The 15,818-nt window shown below is 42.4% G+C and overlaps 1 protein-coding gene and 1 pseudogene across 5 annotated transcripts in view; one reads left to right on the forward strand and one right to left on the reverse strand.

The window, feature by feature from the left end:
- The window catches only part of LOC140738447 (protein-tyrosine sulfotransferase 2-like), a 104,811-nt gene that overhangs the window by 64,339 nt on the left and 24,654 nt on the right, over window positions 1–15,818 (reverse strand). The window lies entirely within an intron of this gene.
- Window positions 4,567–5,221, forward strand: LOC140738936 (Y-box-binding protein 1-like; annotated as a pseudogene).

The following is a 15,818-nucleotide window of genomic DNA, read 5'->3' on the forward strand; positions in this document are numbered from 1 at the left end:
TTGCCTTGAATGGCTGACCATTTATTTGAACTGTGACTCCTGAATTAAGAGACCCCAACCAAGCAGAGAGTCTGTCAAGTCCCATTAAGAATTTTGCATGCTTCAATTAGATCACTTCTTGTTCTAATAAACACAACAAGAGCATAAACACTGTCTGCTTAATCTACACTCAGGATCAAACTGGTAAATTTTTGCTGGACTCCCTCAACTGAAGATCCACCCTTCCTTCACTTAATTTAATCATAATATTCTGAAGTTATTCTTTTTAAACATGTCACACATCTTAGTTCCAATTTACAGTTAGATGAAAGAAAAAGTCATGATTTGTGTACCATATAGCCTACTGTATAATATGGGAACTACGTATTTTATGTCGTAGTAACACGTTATTGAGCATGCGCTATTGGGTGCGTATTGATCTGTATATATGTGTTCAGTTCAGGTTCTGCAAGTAAAAAGCCCTGTTAACTTAGCTCCAGTCTCTAGCGTTTTTATTAATGATATTGTTGTGTAAATGGCCACATACATAACAAATTGGCGATGAGGTTAATGAACCTACATTGTATCTGAACTCCGTGTTTATTTGAGAACGGCACTTGGAAGAAGAGCACAAGGTACGAGCCAAGAAGTGGGCGAGGCCGTGGCAGTCCCAAAGGAATCGGAGACAGTCGGAGTGGCAGCACATCAGGAGACCAAGAGACCACAGCTAGTGCTGACCCCAGGGGCTGAGAGTCTGCCTGCCCCAGAAGGGAAAAAAAGGAGCGACACACACACATCTAGCCAGAGTACGCTCACGATGCTAGCAAAAAAAGGTCACATGAGTTAAAAAGAAAACAAGGGATCAGGGCTAAATTAACAAGGGACCAAGGCCAAATTAACATAACAAGGATGGTGTTAATTGGAACCATTTGATAGTGGCATTGAAGACTGGGCATCTTATATTGAAAGAATAGAGTTATATTGTGATGCTAACAGTGTTAATGAAGGAAAGAAAGTCAGCATCTTAGGCTACGTTCACACTAGACTGGATAATTTTGAAAACGCCGGTTTGTATAAAAACGATAGGCATCCACACTATGCGTTTTTAAAAATATCTATGTCCACAATGAAACGGATATTTCGGCAAATCTCCTCCTACTGCGTATGCACAGGACACATCTACCGGAAGTTAGCGATGTGTTTGGTGTCGAGTCCCGCCATGAAAGACTTGCTGCACATTTGTCCAGTTACAGACTAGAAAATCTTAAACGACGGGCAGCTGCTGGCTGTCGTGCAGGAGGACTTAAAAGTAAAACAAAAACAAACTGGAGCATATGGAGGCAACCAACAGGGAGTTCACGGACAGTATGACCCGACTGACGACGCACATTGAAAAACTAATGTTGCATAAATAAAGCATCTTGTTAAATGTATAAAACATGACTGCATTAGTATTATCTTGCATTTCCATACAATACATTAGGCTAGTGGTCACCAACCTTTTTAAGCCCAAGATCCCCTACCTCAGTCTTAGTGAAGGCGAGATCGACCCCAGATCGATTAGTTACACGCATGCGCACCAGGGCAGAAAAGACCAGAAGTAAAACCTTGCAACCCAGAAGCAGAAATAATGTATAAACACCAGAGGTACCCTTCCCTTTTTTGCACCGCGGACCGGTTTAATATTGACATTATTCTTGCGGACCAGCTGACCCGGGGGGGGGGGGGGGGGGGTGTTAAACACAACCGGAATACAGCGATAGTTCCTTACGTCCAGTCTATTCTGCAATTTAGTTTTCGCAGCTCTCAGCACTTAGCTTCTGTCCCGCTTGCTCACGTTTTATCCGCTCAAAAAACTCAACGCGTTTGTCTTTCAGTGCGGGGTGCTTGGACTCAGGGTACCGAAGCAGCTTTGAGGGCTTCACTGCCTCATCAGACAGCCTCCTGGCCCAAACTCCAGCTTTCTGCCCGCCCGCCGCCAGAAGCCTTGGCCAGGTGCAGCTGGTCGTGGCTGGAGTGAGAGGACAAGGTCAGGGCCGGAAGTCCCCGTACCAGAGCCGTGGCGGTCGCAGTCCGGACAGAGCCCCCACCCCGTAGGACCTATCGGTCGATAAAAGTTTGTTTCAGTAGATCGCAGCGTGGTAGCTGCTCTGCTACTTACGAAACGCTGAGCCCGAATTAGGTCATCTGCGAATATTTTAGCACTGGGTTCCCCATGAACATTCGGTGTGCTGAACAGGTTTAGAAGCAGCGCCCATCTGTCTGCACTCCAGGACAGTAGCGAAAGCACTTCCTGCCGGCTGCACGAGGCGGCCAGTGATTCCTGGCGCGAGGGTATCACTGCGTTTAGGCACGTGGGTTCAAGTTCAACAGTGGCCGTGACAGGGACTGAGGAAAGGTGCAGCTGACTCATATCGTTTCCTCATGGCCCGGTGGTTGGGGACCACCAAATTACACTGTATAGTGCAGGGGAGCTACACGCATGCGCACTGGGCAGAAAGAACGGAACTAAAACCCCGCAACCCGGAAACAATCTCTCAACAGTATGTGTGTATTTATTTTTCTTTTTTTTTTGGAATCTACTGGGGAAGTCTCAAAGGTCGACCAGTCGATCGCGATCAACGGGTTGGCAACCACTACATTAGGCTGTTGCACATCTATTGTCAGAGAGGTACTTGCATAAATTGGTGAATCACCTTCATACAAGCAAGGACAGAAAACAGGGCAAACTGAGTATACTTATTAATTCAGTAAGTTATGGGTCAAAGTATTTGGTGAGTACATTTCTAACTCCTCTGGCTTCAGTCTTGTTGCTGTCTGTTCTCAAATTGTTAGGTTGCATTCAAGAAAACAATGAAATGGCATGCTGCCATCACCATCTGTTCCGGCACATCATGACAGTATTTTTAGATTTCTCAGGTTACCCTGTCCACACTGCTCCGGCCAATCTGGCATTTTCAAAATTACACACTCTGGAGGGTGTTTTAGAAAAGCTGCGTTTTGGGGGGATGAAAACGCCGTTTTAGTGTGGACGGAGGGTCAAAACGAAGAGAAAAAGCTTTGGTTATGGATTTATCCGGTCTAGTGTGAACATAGCCTGAGTGTAATGGGCGCGAAAACATACGGCCTGCTACAGAGCTTGTTAATCCCTGAAAAGCCAGCTGACAAAATGTTCAAGCAAATAGTAGACACCCTCCAACAGCATTTAAACCCCAAACCACTGGTCATTGCTGAAAGATTTAAATTTTAAAATGGGAATCAGAGCAAAGATGAAAGCATTTCTGAATACTGTGTGGAATTGTGCAAATTATCAGAACATTGTCAATTTGGAGCAGGTCTATCAGACGCATTGAGGGACAGGTTAGTGTGTGGCATGCACTGTGAAACCACACAGAATCAGCTCCTGTGTGAAAAAGACCTTACATTCGAGAAAGCATTAAAAATCTCAATATTGTTAGAAATAGCTGCACAAGGTGCTTCCGAGATACAACAAAAATCTCTGGAATATACCACAAATAAAATGTCACTGCGCAGAAATGAAGGAAAGAAATTTTACTGTTGTGGGAACATGCTGAACAGAAATGAAGGAAAGAAGTGTTACCGTTGTGGGAACATGTCACATGACCCTGAGGACTGTTGGTTTAAAGACAAAGAATGCAGGAACTGTGGCAATCGGGGCCACACTGGCAGAGTTTGCAAAACTAGTAAACAGAAGGAAAAGGGCAAAATACAGAGAAACAAGAAACCCCAGGAAGGAAAATACAACAAGGTACATAAAATGAAAGAAGGCAGTTTTGAAGAAAGCAGTTCTGATGAAAACCACTCAAGATGAAAGTGAATTGTCTGCAACTTCACAGCGTGAAAGAGACAGATGATTGAAGAATAATAAGGATCACTCCACAAGTGGCAGGCATGGGATTGAAAATGGAATTGGATACAGGCTCAGCTTTAAGTGATCTCTGTACACAACTACAAATGACTCTTTTCTCACATAACTCTGAAACAAACTAATCTACTGCTAAAGGCTTACACAGGACAGAAAGTGCGTCCCAAAGGTAAAAATAAAGTGACAGTGACCTACAGGGACAAAACACAGCAGCTGAACCTCTATGTACTGGAAAATGGCGGACCACCGTTGCTGGGACGTGAATGGCTCACAAAAATCCAGTTGGATTGGCTCATCAAGTTCGGCGGTGATGATGTCTGCAGCTCTCCTCTCACCCACTGTCAACTATTACAACGATGAGGAGGAGCTAGACAGTGTCGATAGAGACAGATACTGGCAATAAGCAGGATGGTGAAGACTACCAGGAAGTAAAAGAGCAGATGTACCAGGAGAAATTGGCACCTCTGAAAAGACAGCTACAGCAGTTACAGGAAGGCACTTTGCAGGAGTATCAGAAAAGGATGAAGAATCTAGATCAACAATACAAGCAAGGACTACAAAATGCAGAGCTTTTTCTGCAACTGGAGACAGAAAAAGTGGAAAGGAATTTTATTAGAGAGAAGAAAGAAGCAGAGAGAACGCAGGAGCCCTCGCCTCAGACCGGCCCGAGCTGCAACCACCTCAAGCAGCCTGTCAACACCATGAACAAGGCCGAGACAGAGCAGCAGCAACAGCCAGACAAACCCAAATCCCCTGGGGAGAAGAAAGTCATCACAACAAAGGTTCTTGGAACAGTAAAGTGGTTCAACGTACAAAATGGATATGGATTCATCAACAGGAATGATACAAAGGAAGATGTGTTTGTACATCAAACAACTATAAAAAATAACCCACAGAAATACCTCTGCGGTGTTAGAGACGGTGAAACTGTGGAGTTCGACATAGTGGAAGGTGAAAAGGGTGCAGAAGCAGCAAACGTAACTAGTCCTGGAGGAGTTCCAGTCCAAGGAAGCTGAAATGCCGCAGACAGAAATTGTTATTGTCTCTACAACCCTCGCCGCCGAGGTCCACCACATAATTACCAACAGAAAACTTTGGAGGTGGAGAGAAAGGAGATGGAGCAGACAGCAACAGATGGAGAAAACCAAGATTATCAAAATCAGCATCACTGCCCTCCTTACAGAAGACAGACAGTGTTACCCACCTTACTTTGTTTGTCGTCGCTATGGTCGCTGCCCACAATATAGCAACTAGCCTCAGGGAGAAATTACTGAGGGTGGTGAAATAAATGAAAACCAGGCTGCTGGGGAAGAAGGTAAACTTAGCAGAGGACAAAATCAATTCCATTCAAACTGAACAGCTTTCACACAACTTTGCGAAATTGAACCAATTTTTTCCTCCATTGAGAATCCTTTGCAGGAAAGTTTCTTTTGCACGTACATATTTTGAATCCTCAGCCTACATGTCTTGTTTTTCACAAAGAAGTTGGAAAACGTGCTAGCATGGTTCGGGAGCGTTTAAACTAATTTGCAAGGGGGATGGGACCTGGAGCGATACAGCAGTAAAAGAAGTGCATGGAGTAAAGCCAGATCTAACAAATAGAGAGGCTTTGAGGAAAGAGAAGCAGAATAAAGGGTGTAAAGGTAGTAAGACAGAAGGGCTAAAGTGTGTGTACTTCAATGCAAGAAGCATCAGGAACAAAGGTGATGAACTGAGAGCTTGGATACATACATGGAATTATAATGTAGTGGCCATTACGGAGACATGGCTGGCACCAGGGCAGGAATAGATTCTCAATATTCCTGGATTTCAGTGCTTTAAAAGGGATAGAGAGGGGGGGAAAGGGGAGGAGGGGTGGCATTACTGGTCAGGGATACTATTACAGCTACAGAAAGGGTGGGTAATGTAGCAGGATCCTCTTTTGAATCAGTATGGGTGGACGTCAGGAACAGGAAGGGAGCAGTTACTCTGCTGGGGATATTCTATAGGCCCCCTGGTAGCAGCAGAGATACCGAGGAGCAGATTGGGAGGCAGATTTTGGAAAGGTGCAAAAATAACAAGAGTTGGTATCATGGGTGACTGTAAATTCCCTAATATTGATTGGTACTTGATTAGTTCCAAGGGTTTAGATGGGGCAGAGTTTGTTAAGTGTGTCCAGGATGGATTCCTGTCACAGTATGTTGACAGGCCGACTAGGGGGAATGCCATACTAGATCTAGTATTAGGTAATGAACCGGGTCAGGTCACAGATCTGTCAGTGGGTGAGCATCTGAGGGACAGTGATCACTGCTCCCTGGCCTTTAGCATTATCATGGAAAAGGATAGAATCAGAGAGGACAGGAAAATTTTTAATTGAGGAAGGGCAAATTATAAGGCTATAAGGCTAGAACTTGCGGGTGTGAATTGGGATGATGTTTTTGCAGGGAAATGTACTATGGACATGTGGTCGATGTTTAAGGATCTCTTGAAGGATGTTAGGGATAAATTTGTCCCGGTGAGGAAAATAAAGAATGGCAGGGTGAAGGAACCATGGGTGACAAGTGAGGTGGAAAATCTAGTCAGGTGGAAGAAGGCAGCATACATGAGGTTTAGGAAGCAAGGATCAGATGGGTCTATTGAGGAATATAGGGTAGCAAGAAAGGAGCTTAAGAAGGGGCTGAGAAGAGCAAGAAGGGGGCATGAGAAGGCCTTGGCGAGTAGGGTAAAGGAAAACCCCAAGACATACTTCAATTATGTGAAAAACAAAAGGATGACAGGAGTGAAGGTAGGACCGATTAGAGATAAAAGTGGGAAGATGTGCCCGGAGGCTGTGGAAGTGAGCGAGGTCCTCAATGAATACTTCTCTTCGGTATTCACCAATGAGAGGGAACTTGATGACGGTGAGGACAATATGAGTGAGGTTGATGTTCTGGAGCATGTTGACATTAAGGGAGAGGAGGTGTTGGAGTTGTTAAAATACATTAGGACAGATAAGTCCCTGGGGCCTGACGGAATATGCCCCAGGCTGCTCCACGAGACGAGGGAAGAGACTGCTGAGCCTCTGGCTAGGACCTTTATGTCCTCATTGTCCACGGGAACGGTACTGGAGGATTGGAGGGAAGCGAATGCTGTCCCCTTGTTCAAAAAAGGTAGTAGGGATAGTCCGGGTAATTATAGACCAGTGAGCCTTACTTCTGTGGTGGGAAAGCTGTTGGAAAAGATTCTTAGAGATAGGATCTATGGGCATTTAGAGAATCATGGTCTGATCAGGGAAAGTCAGCATGGCTTTGTGAAGGGCAGGTCGTGTCTAACAAGCCTGATAGAGTTCTTTGAGGTGATGACCAGGCATATAGATGAGGGTAGTGCAGTGGATGTGATCTACATGGATTTCAGTAAGGCATTTGACAAGGTTCCTTCCACACGGTAGGCTTATTCAGAAAGTCAGAAGGCATGGGATCCAGAGGTTTGGCCAGGTGGATTCAGAATTGGCTTGTCTGCAGAAGGTCATGGTGGAGGGAGTACATTTGGATTGGAGGGTTGTAACTAGTGGTGTCCCACAAGGATTGGTTCTGGGACCTCTACTTTTCGTGATTTTTATTAACGACCTGGATGTGGGGGTAGAAGGGTGAGTTGGCAAGTTTGCAGACGACACAAAGGTTGGTAGTGTTGTAGATAGTGTAGAGGATTGTCAAAGATTGCAGAGAGACATTGATAGGATGCAGAAGTGGGCTGAGAAGTGGCAGATGGAGTTCAACCCGGAGAAGTGTGAGGTGGTACATTTTGAAAGGACAAACTCCAAGGCAGAGTACAAAGTAAATGGCAGGATACTTGGTAGTGTACAGGAGCGGAGGGATCTGGGGGTACATGTCCACAGATCCCTGAAAGTTGCCTCACAGGTAGATAGGGTAGTTAAGAAAGCTTATGGGGTGTTAGCTTTCATAAGTCAAGGGATAGAGTTTAAGAGACGTGATGTAATGATCCAGCTCTATAAAACTCTGGTTATGCCACACTTGGAGTACTGTGTCCAGTTCTGGTCGCCTCACTATAGGAAGTATATGGAAGCAGTGGAAAGGATACAGAGGAGGTTTACCAGGATGCTGCCTGGTTTAGAGAGTATGGATTATGAACAGAGATTAAGGGAGCTAGGGCTTTACTCTTTGGAGAGAATGAGGACGAGAGGAGACCTGATAGAGTTGTACAAGATATTATGAGGAATAGACAGAGTGGACAGCCAGCCCTCTTCCCCAGGGCACCACTGCTCAGTACAAAAGGACATGGCTTTAAGGTAAGGGGAGGGAAGTTCAAGGGGGATATTAGAGGAAGGTTTTTCACTCAGAGAGTGGTTGGTGCATGGAATGCACTGCCTGAGTCAGTGATGGAGGCAGTTACACAAGTGAAGTTTAAGAGACTACTAGACAGGTATATAGAGGAATTTAAGGTGAGGGGTTATATGGGAGGCAGGGTTTGAGGGTCGGCACAACATTGTGGGCCGAAGGGCCTGTAATGTGCTGTACTATTCTATGTTCTATATTAAACAGCATCAAAACAGAGGTGAATTCTGGGAACAAACTGTAAGGTTTCTATTGTTGTATTTTCACACTTGTGCTGAATGTGCATCTGAAGCAATTCCCTCTCTTGAGCCAGACAGATAGCAGGTAATCTTTAATATCAGTAAAATTGTACTTTAACTGCGGCTTAAGAACAATGGAATGAACAACAGGATTTTGATCAACTGCTACACCAAATGGTGAAAGATTACTGGTAAAGTATTGATGTTTCTGTAAGTCATGGGACTGCCCCGACTTTTGAATAACCAGGAAAGACAGCAGATCACCAACCACTTCTTGTGTTGGTGGCAAGTCATCTTTGAAGCAGACCATGGAAACTCCCTATGCTCAAAGGTCAACTTTTCATGACTTTTATAAGGAAATCTGTATTAAAACAAACAAGTTATTGACGGATGTTACTTGGAGGGGCAGAAAAGACCTCCCCCAAAAGACTTGAGTTATAATTATTATTATGTTACTTTGTTATAATTTCATATTAAGTTATTAATTATACAGTGGGTGGGCATTTATATATTAAGGGTACACATACAGTATTTTCTTAGCGTAAAAAAAGTTGATACATTTTTTAAATAAAAGGGGAGTGTACCAAATAGCCTACTGTATAATATGGGACTATTTGATGTTGTAGTAACACATTATTGAGCATGCGCTATTGGGCACATATTGATCTGTATATATGTGTTCAGTTCGGGTTCTGTAAGTAAAAAGCCCTGTTAACTTCGCTCCAGTCTCTAGTGTTTTTATTAATGATATTGTTGGGTAAACAGCCACATACACAACAATTTGCATTTTGGAGAAATGCACAGAATGCCAGAAGCTGCAAAAGATAGTCTTGCTAGGATAGATATGAGTTGCAAAAAATTGCAATTGGTTTAGAAAATTCAAATCGCAGATGGGTGTTGAGCACTGTGACTGGTTACAGTGGTTTGTCAGGAGGAAAACAGTGTGAGCAAAGTGAATGACCAAATAAATCTTAGTTTATGGAAAAAGCTGCTAGGTGACAAATCAGTCAAGAGAAGAGTGTTCATAACTGTCAGAAGAAAACTCATATGGTACCAATGAAAGATAACAGAAATATAAAAGTAGAATAATATGGGATGAACATAACAGTAAAGAATAAACACAATAGCAAGAGGTAAAGGATGTCGAAGCTCTTAAGGGGAGATTCAGGAGTCCTGGAAGTGAATGCAATATAAATCAAAAAAAAATCTACTGCAGCACATTATATGGTAGTACAACAATGTTGCAATTGGCATGTGAAAATGTGACAATTGTAATGAGTCTACAACAACACTGCTAATATTGTGGTTTGGCATTTGTACAGATAAATGAAACTACCAATGAATGGATCCAAATCCATATATCAGCTAACAAGCTTCACAGAATCCAGATGATTAATTTTCAGTAAATCAATTATAAGACCACTCTCCAATACACTTGAGGGGTTTATTGTTACAAACAAAAATAATACATTAGATAATGGAAAAAGTCATTTAATCAAATAAGTAGTTACTTATTATTACAAATTGACTGACAGCATGTGACTATTACTCATAACAAAACTGCTTAAAAATTGAACCCAACGTAGGAAAGAGTTATCTGCTAGCCTTGCACATTATGAACCAGTGGAAGATCAGTTTTATGTCATAACTTCTGCAAAACAACCCATAAAGCTCTGACATGTTATTAGAATGGGTTAATTATTGGAGGCAAGAACAGTTCAAGTTGCCAAGATTTACATGTGGAAGCAGCACTGACATTGATCAGCAAGGTGTCCCATATTGCTGAGTTCCTGCTTAAAAGGCAAAGATGCTTTGCATTTAGCAGCAATGGCAAATATACAGGGCCTGCATCCTCAGCACACTGCTTTATGGCAGCGAGACCTGGAGACTCCAGACGACAGCAGCGTCTCAACACCTTCCACCTTCACAGCCTGAGACGCATCCTGGACATCAAGTGGACTGACCGAGTCACCAACAGTGAGGTCCTGGCCTGCGCCCAGATACCCAGCCTCTTCACTCTGCTCCAACAACGCCGTCTCTGCTGGCTGGGCCACATGCACCACGTCAGATGGGAGGATCACTAAAGACCTGCTGTATGGGGAACTGACCTCCGGCAAGAGAGCACAAGGGCGGCCCCATCTTCATTTCAAAGATGTCTGCAAGAGAGACATGAAGTCACTGAACACGAACGTCTAGAGGTGGGAGGATATTGCAAGTGATCGCTCTCGCTGGAGGCTGGAACTATGAAGAGGTCTAAAAAGAGAAGAGAAGCTGAGGCTTGCTGCTGAAGAAAAGCGCACTCGCTGAAAAAACAGCACCAAGACAACACTGGAGGACAGCGCCTTCAAGTGCAGTCGCTGCAGCCGAGACTATCACTCCTGTGTGGGCCTCTACAGCCACAACAGACGCTGCTCGACCAACACAGACTTAAGCAAGACTTTCCAGGTGCAGATCCATGGTCTCACGAGACTAACAGATGCCACCATCATTAAACTGAAAAGGTTATACCTGGAGGAATAGCTGAATAATGCAACAGAGCATTACCAAATTTTTCTGACAATTTATTTTTCTTTATTTAGAGATACAACACGGAACAGGCTCTTCCGGCCCAACAAGCCATGTGGTCCAGCAACCCATCTATTTAATACTAGCCTAATCACAGGACAATTTACAATGATTAACCTACTAACTGACATGTCTTTAGACTGTAGGAGGAAACCAGAGCAAAACTTACATACTCACAGGGAGAACATACAAACTCATTACAGGTGGCACCATAACTGAACTCCAAAATGACTTGAACTGTAATAACTATCATGGTGCCCAGAATGGAAGATGGGTAGCACATATAGAAAGAACAACCTTCTGTGGCTCCTGTTTTTTTTTTCCTCTCAGCAAATGCTCCATGACCTGCTTCATGGAGCTGAGTATCTGCAGTAGATTTTTTTTGATAATGCATTGGGATCATACAAAAACAAGATTCATTCACAAGGGAATGAGAGGCCTGACATTTAGGAGCTAAAGTAGCTACTGATCTCCCTCTTCCTTTTCTCCTCCCACTCCCCCTCTCAGGGAGAGATGGGGTCCAGAAATGCAGTCGAACTTGTCCTTATAGCCAAGTTTCCAAGTGCTAGTTAGGAGAGTTTAAATCAGTGAGGTAACAAGGATGAAAACCAGAGCAGCAAGTGGAAGAAATGAGGGGAATGTAGAGGTTAGGTCAATTAAGACATGGTAGGGCTAAAGGGTTGAATCAGAATCAGGTTTAATATCACTGGCATCTGTTGTGAAATTTGGTAACTTAGCAGCAGCAGTACAATGCAATACATGACAATATAGGATAAAAAGTGTTTTTGTGTATATTAAATCGATTAAAAAGTGCAAAAAAACAGAAATAATATATATTTAAAAAGTGCAGTGTTCATGGGTTCAATGTCCATTTAGGAATCACATGGCAGAGGGAAAGAAGCTGTTCCTGAATCACTGAGTGTGTGCCTTCAGGCTTCTAGACCTCCTTTCTGACAGTAACAATGAGAGTATGTCCTGGGTGATGGAGGTCCTTAATAATGGACACTGCCTTTGAGGCACCGTTCCTTGAAGTTGTCTTGGATACTACAGAGGCTAGTACTCAAGATGGAGTTGACTAATTTTACAACTTTCTGTAGCTTCCTTTGATTCTGTGCAATAGACCCCCATTCTAGTGATGCAGCCTGTCAGAATACATAGTACATCTATAGAAGTTTTTGAGTGTTTTAGATGACAAACCAAATCTCTTCAAATTCCTAATGAAATACAGCCATTGTCTTGCCTTTTTTACACTGGGTTTAGGTTAGGTCCTCAGAGATCTTGACACCCAGGAACTTGAAATTGCTCACTCTCTCCACCTCTGATCCCTCTGAGGATTGGTTCATGTTCACTCATCTTACCCTTCCTGAAGTTCACTATCAGCTCTTTTGTCTTACTGACATTGAGTGCAAGGTTGTTGCTGTGACATCACTCAACTAGCTGATATATCTCACTTCTGTATGCCCTCTCATCTCTGTCTGAGATTCTACCAACAATGATTATATCATCAACAAATTTAGAAATGCCATTTGAGTTATATGTAGCCACACAGTCATGGATATAGAGGGAGTAGAGCAGTGGGATAAGCACATGCCCCTAAGGTATGCCAGTGTTAATAGACAGCGAGGTGGAGATATATCATCAATCTGCACAGATTGTGGTCTTCCAGTTAGAAAGTTGAGGATCCAATTACAGAGGGAGGTACAGAGGCCCAGCTTCTGTAGCTTATCGATTAGGACTGTGGGAATGATGGTGTTAAATGTTGAGCTATAGTGAACGAACAGCATCCTGAAATGGGTGTTTGTATTGTCCCAGTGATCTAAGGCTTTGTGAAGAACCAATGAGGTTGCATCTGCCTCAGACCTATAGTGGCAATAGGCAAATTGCAGAAGGTCCAGGTCCTTGCTGAGATAGGAGTTGATTCTAGCCTTGACCAGCCTCTCAAAACATTTCATCAGCATAGTTGTGAGTGGTACTGAACAACAGCCATTAAGGCAGCTAACACTACTCTTCTTAGGCACTAGAATAGCTGTTGCCTTTTTGAAGCAGGTAGGAACTTTCAACTGCAGCAGTGAGAGGTTGAAAATGTCCTTGAATGCTCCCACCAGTTTGGTTGGCACAAGTTTTCAGAGTCTTACCGGGTAGTCTACTGGGGCCAGCAGCCTTGTGAGGGTTCACCCTCCTGAAAAGACAGACTGACATCACAGATAGAGATCACAGGGTCACCAGGTGCAAGTATGGGTTTTCATAGCTGTAGTTATATTCTCCCTTTCAAAGTTGGCGTAGGAGTTGATCTCATCAGGTAGTGAAGCATCATTGCCATTCATGCTATTGGGTTTCACTTTGTAGGAAGTAATATCCTGCAAACCCTGCCAGAGTTGGCATGCATCGAATGCCGACTCCAACCTCACCCATTGAAGTATATTTATTTCAATTTATTAAGTATACAGTTCAAAGGGAGGAACTCTGAACCTATATTAGTATGTGGAATTACAATGCTGTTGCCTTTACAGAGACTTGGTTGAGAGAAGGACAGGACTGGCAGTTCAGCACTTGAGGATTCAGACTGGGGGGGGAGATACTCTATGGTTCAGTGAGATGTCACAGAAGCACGAAGAGAGCATATACTGGAGGGAACATCCCTCAAGGCAATGTAGATAGAGCTTAGAAATAAAAAAAATGCAATCAATATGATGGGGTTACACTCTAGGTTATCTCAATAGCCAGTTGGAGATAGAGGAACAGGTATGTACACACATTATGGAAAGATGCAATTGCAAAGGGCAGTTGCAGTGTGTGACTTTCATTTCCTCAATATTGACTTGGACTCCCTTTTGACCTGAGGCTTTAATGCAGCAGAATTTGTTAGGTGCATCCAAGAGGGCTTCCTTACACATTATGTAGATAATCCAAATATGACAGCAGCCATACTGAACCTCATATTGGAAAATAAACTGGCCAGGTGATCAGAGTTACAGTAGGAGAGCATTTTTGGAACATATAGCATTACTTTTTATGTTTTCAGACAATTATAGATAAGGATAAGACAAGACATGGGGGGGGGGGACTTTGCTAATTACAACTGTTTTACTTAATATTTGGCAAGTCTGATATGGAGGGAGCCATTTAAGGGCAGCTCGATAGAATTCAGGATCAACATGTTGCTGTGAGGAAGACAAGGATGGCAACATTTGGGACCTCTGGATGACCAAAGACGTTACTAATTTAGTCAAAAACTAAAAGGAAGCATATGTAAGGTTCAAGAAGCAGAATTCAAATAAGGCCCTTAAGGAATATAAAAGAAGTTGAAAAGAGTTTAATCAATAAATCAGAAAGGCTAAAAGGGGATATGGCAAGTAACATTAAAGAAAATCCCAGCGCATTTCATAAATGTATTAAAACAATTAAAAGATAGGGTGATAAAGGTAGTGAACGAGGTACTTGTCTTCATTAGTCAGGACATTGAGTACAAAAGAGGGATAAACTCACCAGATTCTGCACATACTCTCACACCCTGAGAGCTATTTATTCCTGACAGTTACAACCACCAAAACACTTTACATGACATTATTATTTATTCTTTGTTGTGGAAGATACCAGATAACAAGGAGTTGGAAAGAGTTGGTGAAAATCTGATTTTTCAATTCCTTGGAGCAGCAACCACAGGAAGCAGCATCTCAATGGTGACTGGAGCTATAGATTTAATCAGCTCCCTTCTCCATTTTTTTTTCCAGCCCTAGAATCTTTCTGAATTCATCTTCAGAAAGTATACAGTACATGGTTTACTTTCTCCTCTCCCCACAAACCACCTATAAATTATTGAGATAACCAAAAGCTGAATAATACAAAGAGCAGATATACCTATGGTCCAATAGTAGGTACGAGTCTACAAGATCCATGGCATGCTGTCAGCTCCATGGGCAGGATCACATATTAAATAGGCTGCAATGGAATCAACTAAGAGCTTTGATGAGCCATTTTAAAGAAGACAGTCGATAAGTATGTACAACTGCATACTTAATGTGCATCCTTCTTTCCATTTAATTTTACAGTTGAACACAAGGTCAAAACAACAGGAAATGCGTTTGAGTGTGAAGTCAAAGTGGCGCTCAAGTTATATAAAAAAAAGTAATTGTACAGTAATGCACAAATTCTTCATGTCATGGCTCTTAATCATGTCATCGATCTTTACATACGTGGTTTAACTTCTTTACCAATATGCATTTCTATATACTTTTTAAACTGAACCAGTCTAATTCTACTTAAAGTGTCCAATAATAAATAATGTACACACCAATTTAGTCCAAGGCTCCAGAATATTCTTTCAAATGCAATAATACCTTGAACATTTCTGCTGATTATGCAGTAATGACTCACAGGCTTTTAATAACAAAAAAATCAAGCTTCTAGAATAGTTTCATGACTTTAGAGAAGCTGAGAGCTGCACCTTTTACTGTGTTATTTGAGACAGTTAAACTTTCACTTCCCTAGTTTGAAAAATTCTGACATTAAACTTTAAAAAAGTCTTAAATGCTTTGTACAACTGATATTTGCACCCAATCTTGTTGAAGTTAGATAACATGTATTAAGTATTTTCAAATGTAATTAATAAAACTACGTTCTTGATTATAAGACTATTCAAAATTGATAGAACTGGAGGTTAATTCATACTCCATTTATCATCTAATTGTCCCAGTTTGTTTTGATGCTAATCCATATTAAAATGAAAGACTGGGACACAGTTCCTTGTAAAAGTATCCAGCTCCCAACCCTTTAATGACATAAATGAGTATTACAACTAGGGATTTTGATCAATTTAATTGAGAATTTTTATTTGTGCAT

The sequence above is a fragment of the Hemitrygon akajei genome, chromosome 14 (genome assembly GCF_048418815.1).
Source record: "Hemitrygon akajei chromosome 14, sHemAka1.3, whole genome shotgun sequence".
NCBI classification, from domain to species: domain Eukaryota; kingdom Metazoa; phylum Chordata; class Chondrichthyes; order Myliobatiformes; family Dasyatidae; genus Hemitrygon; species Hemitrygon akajei.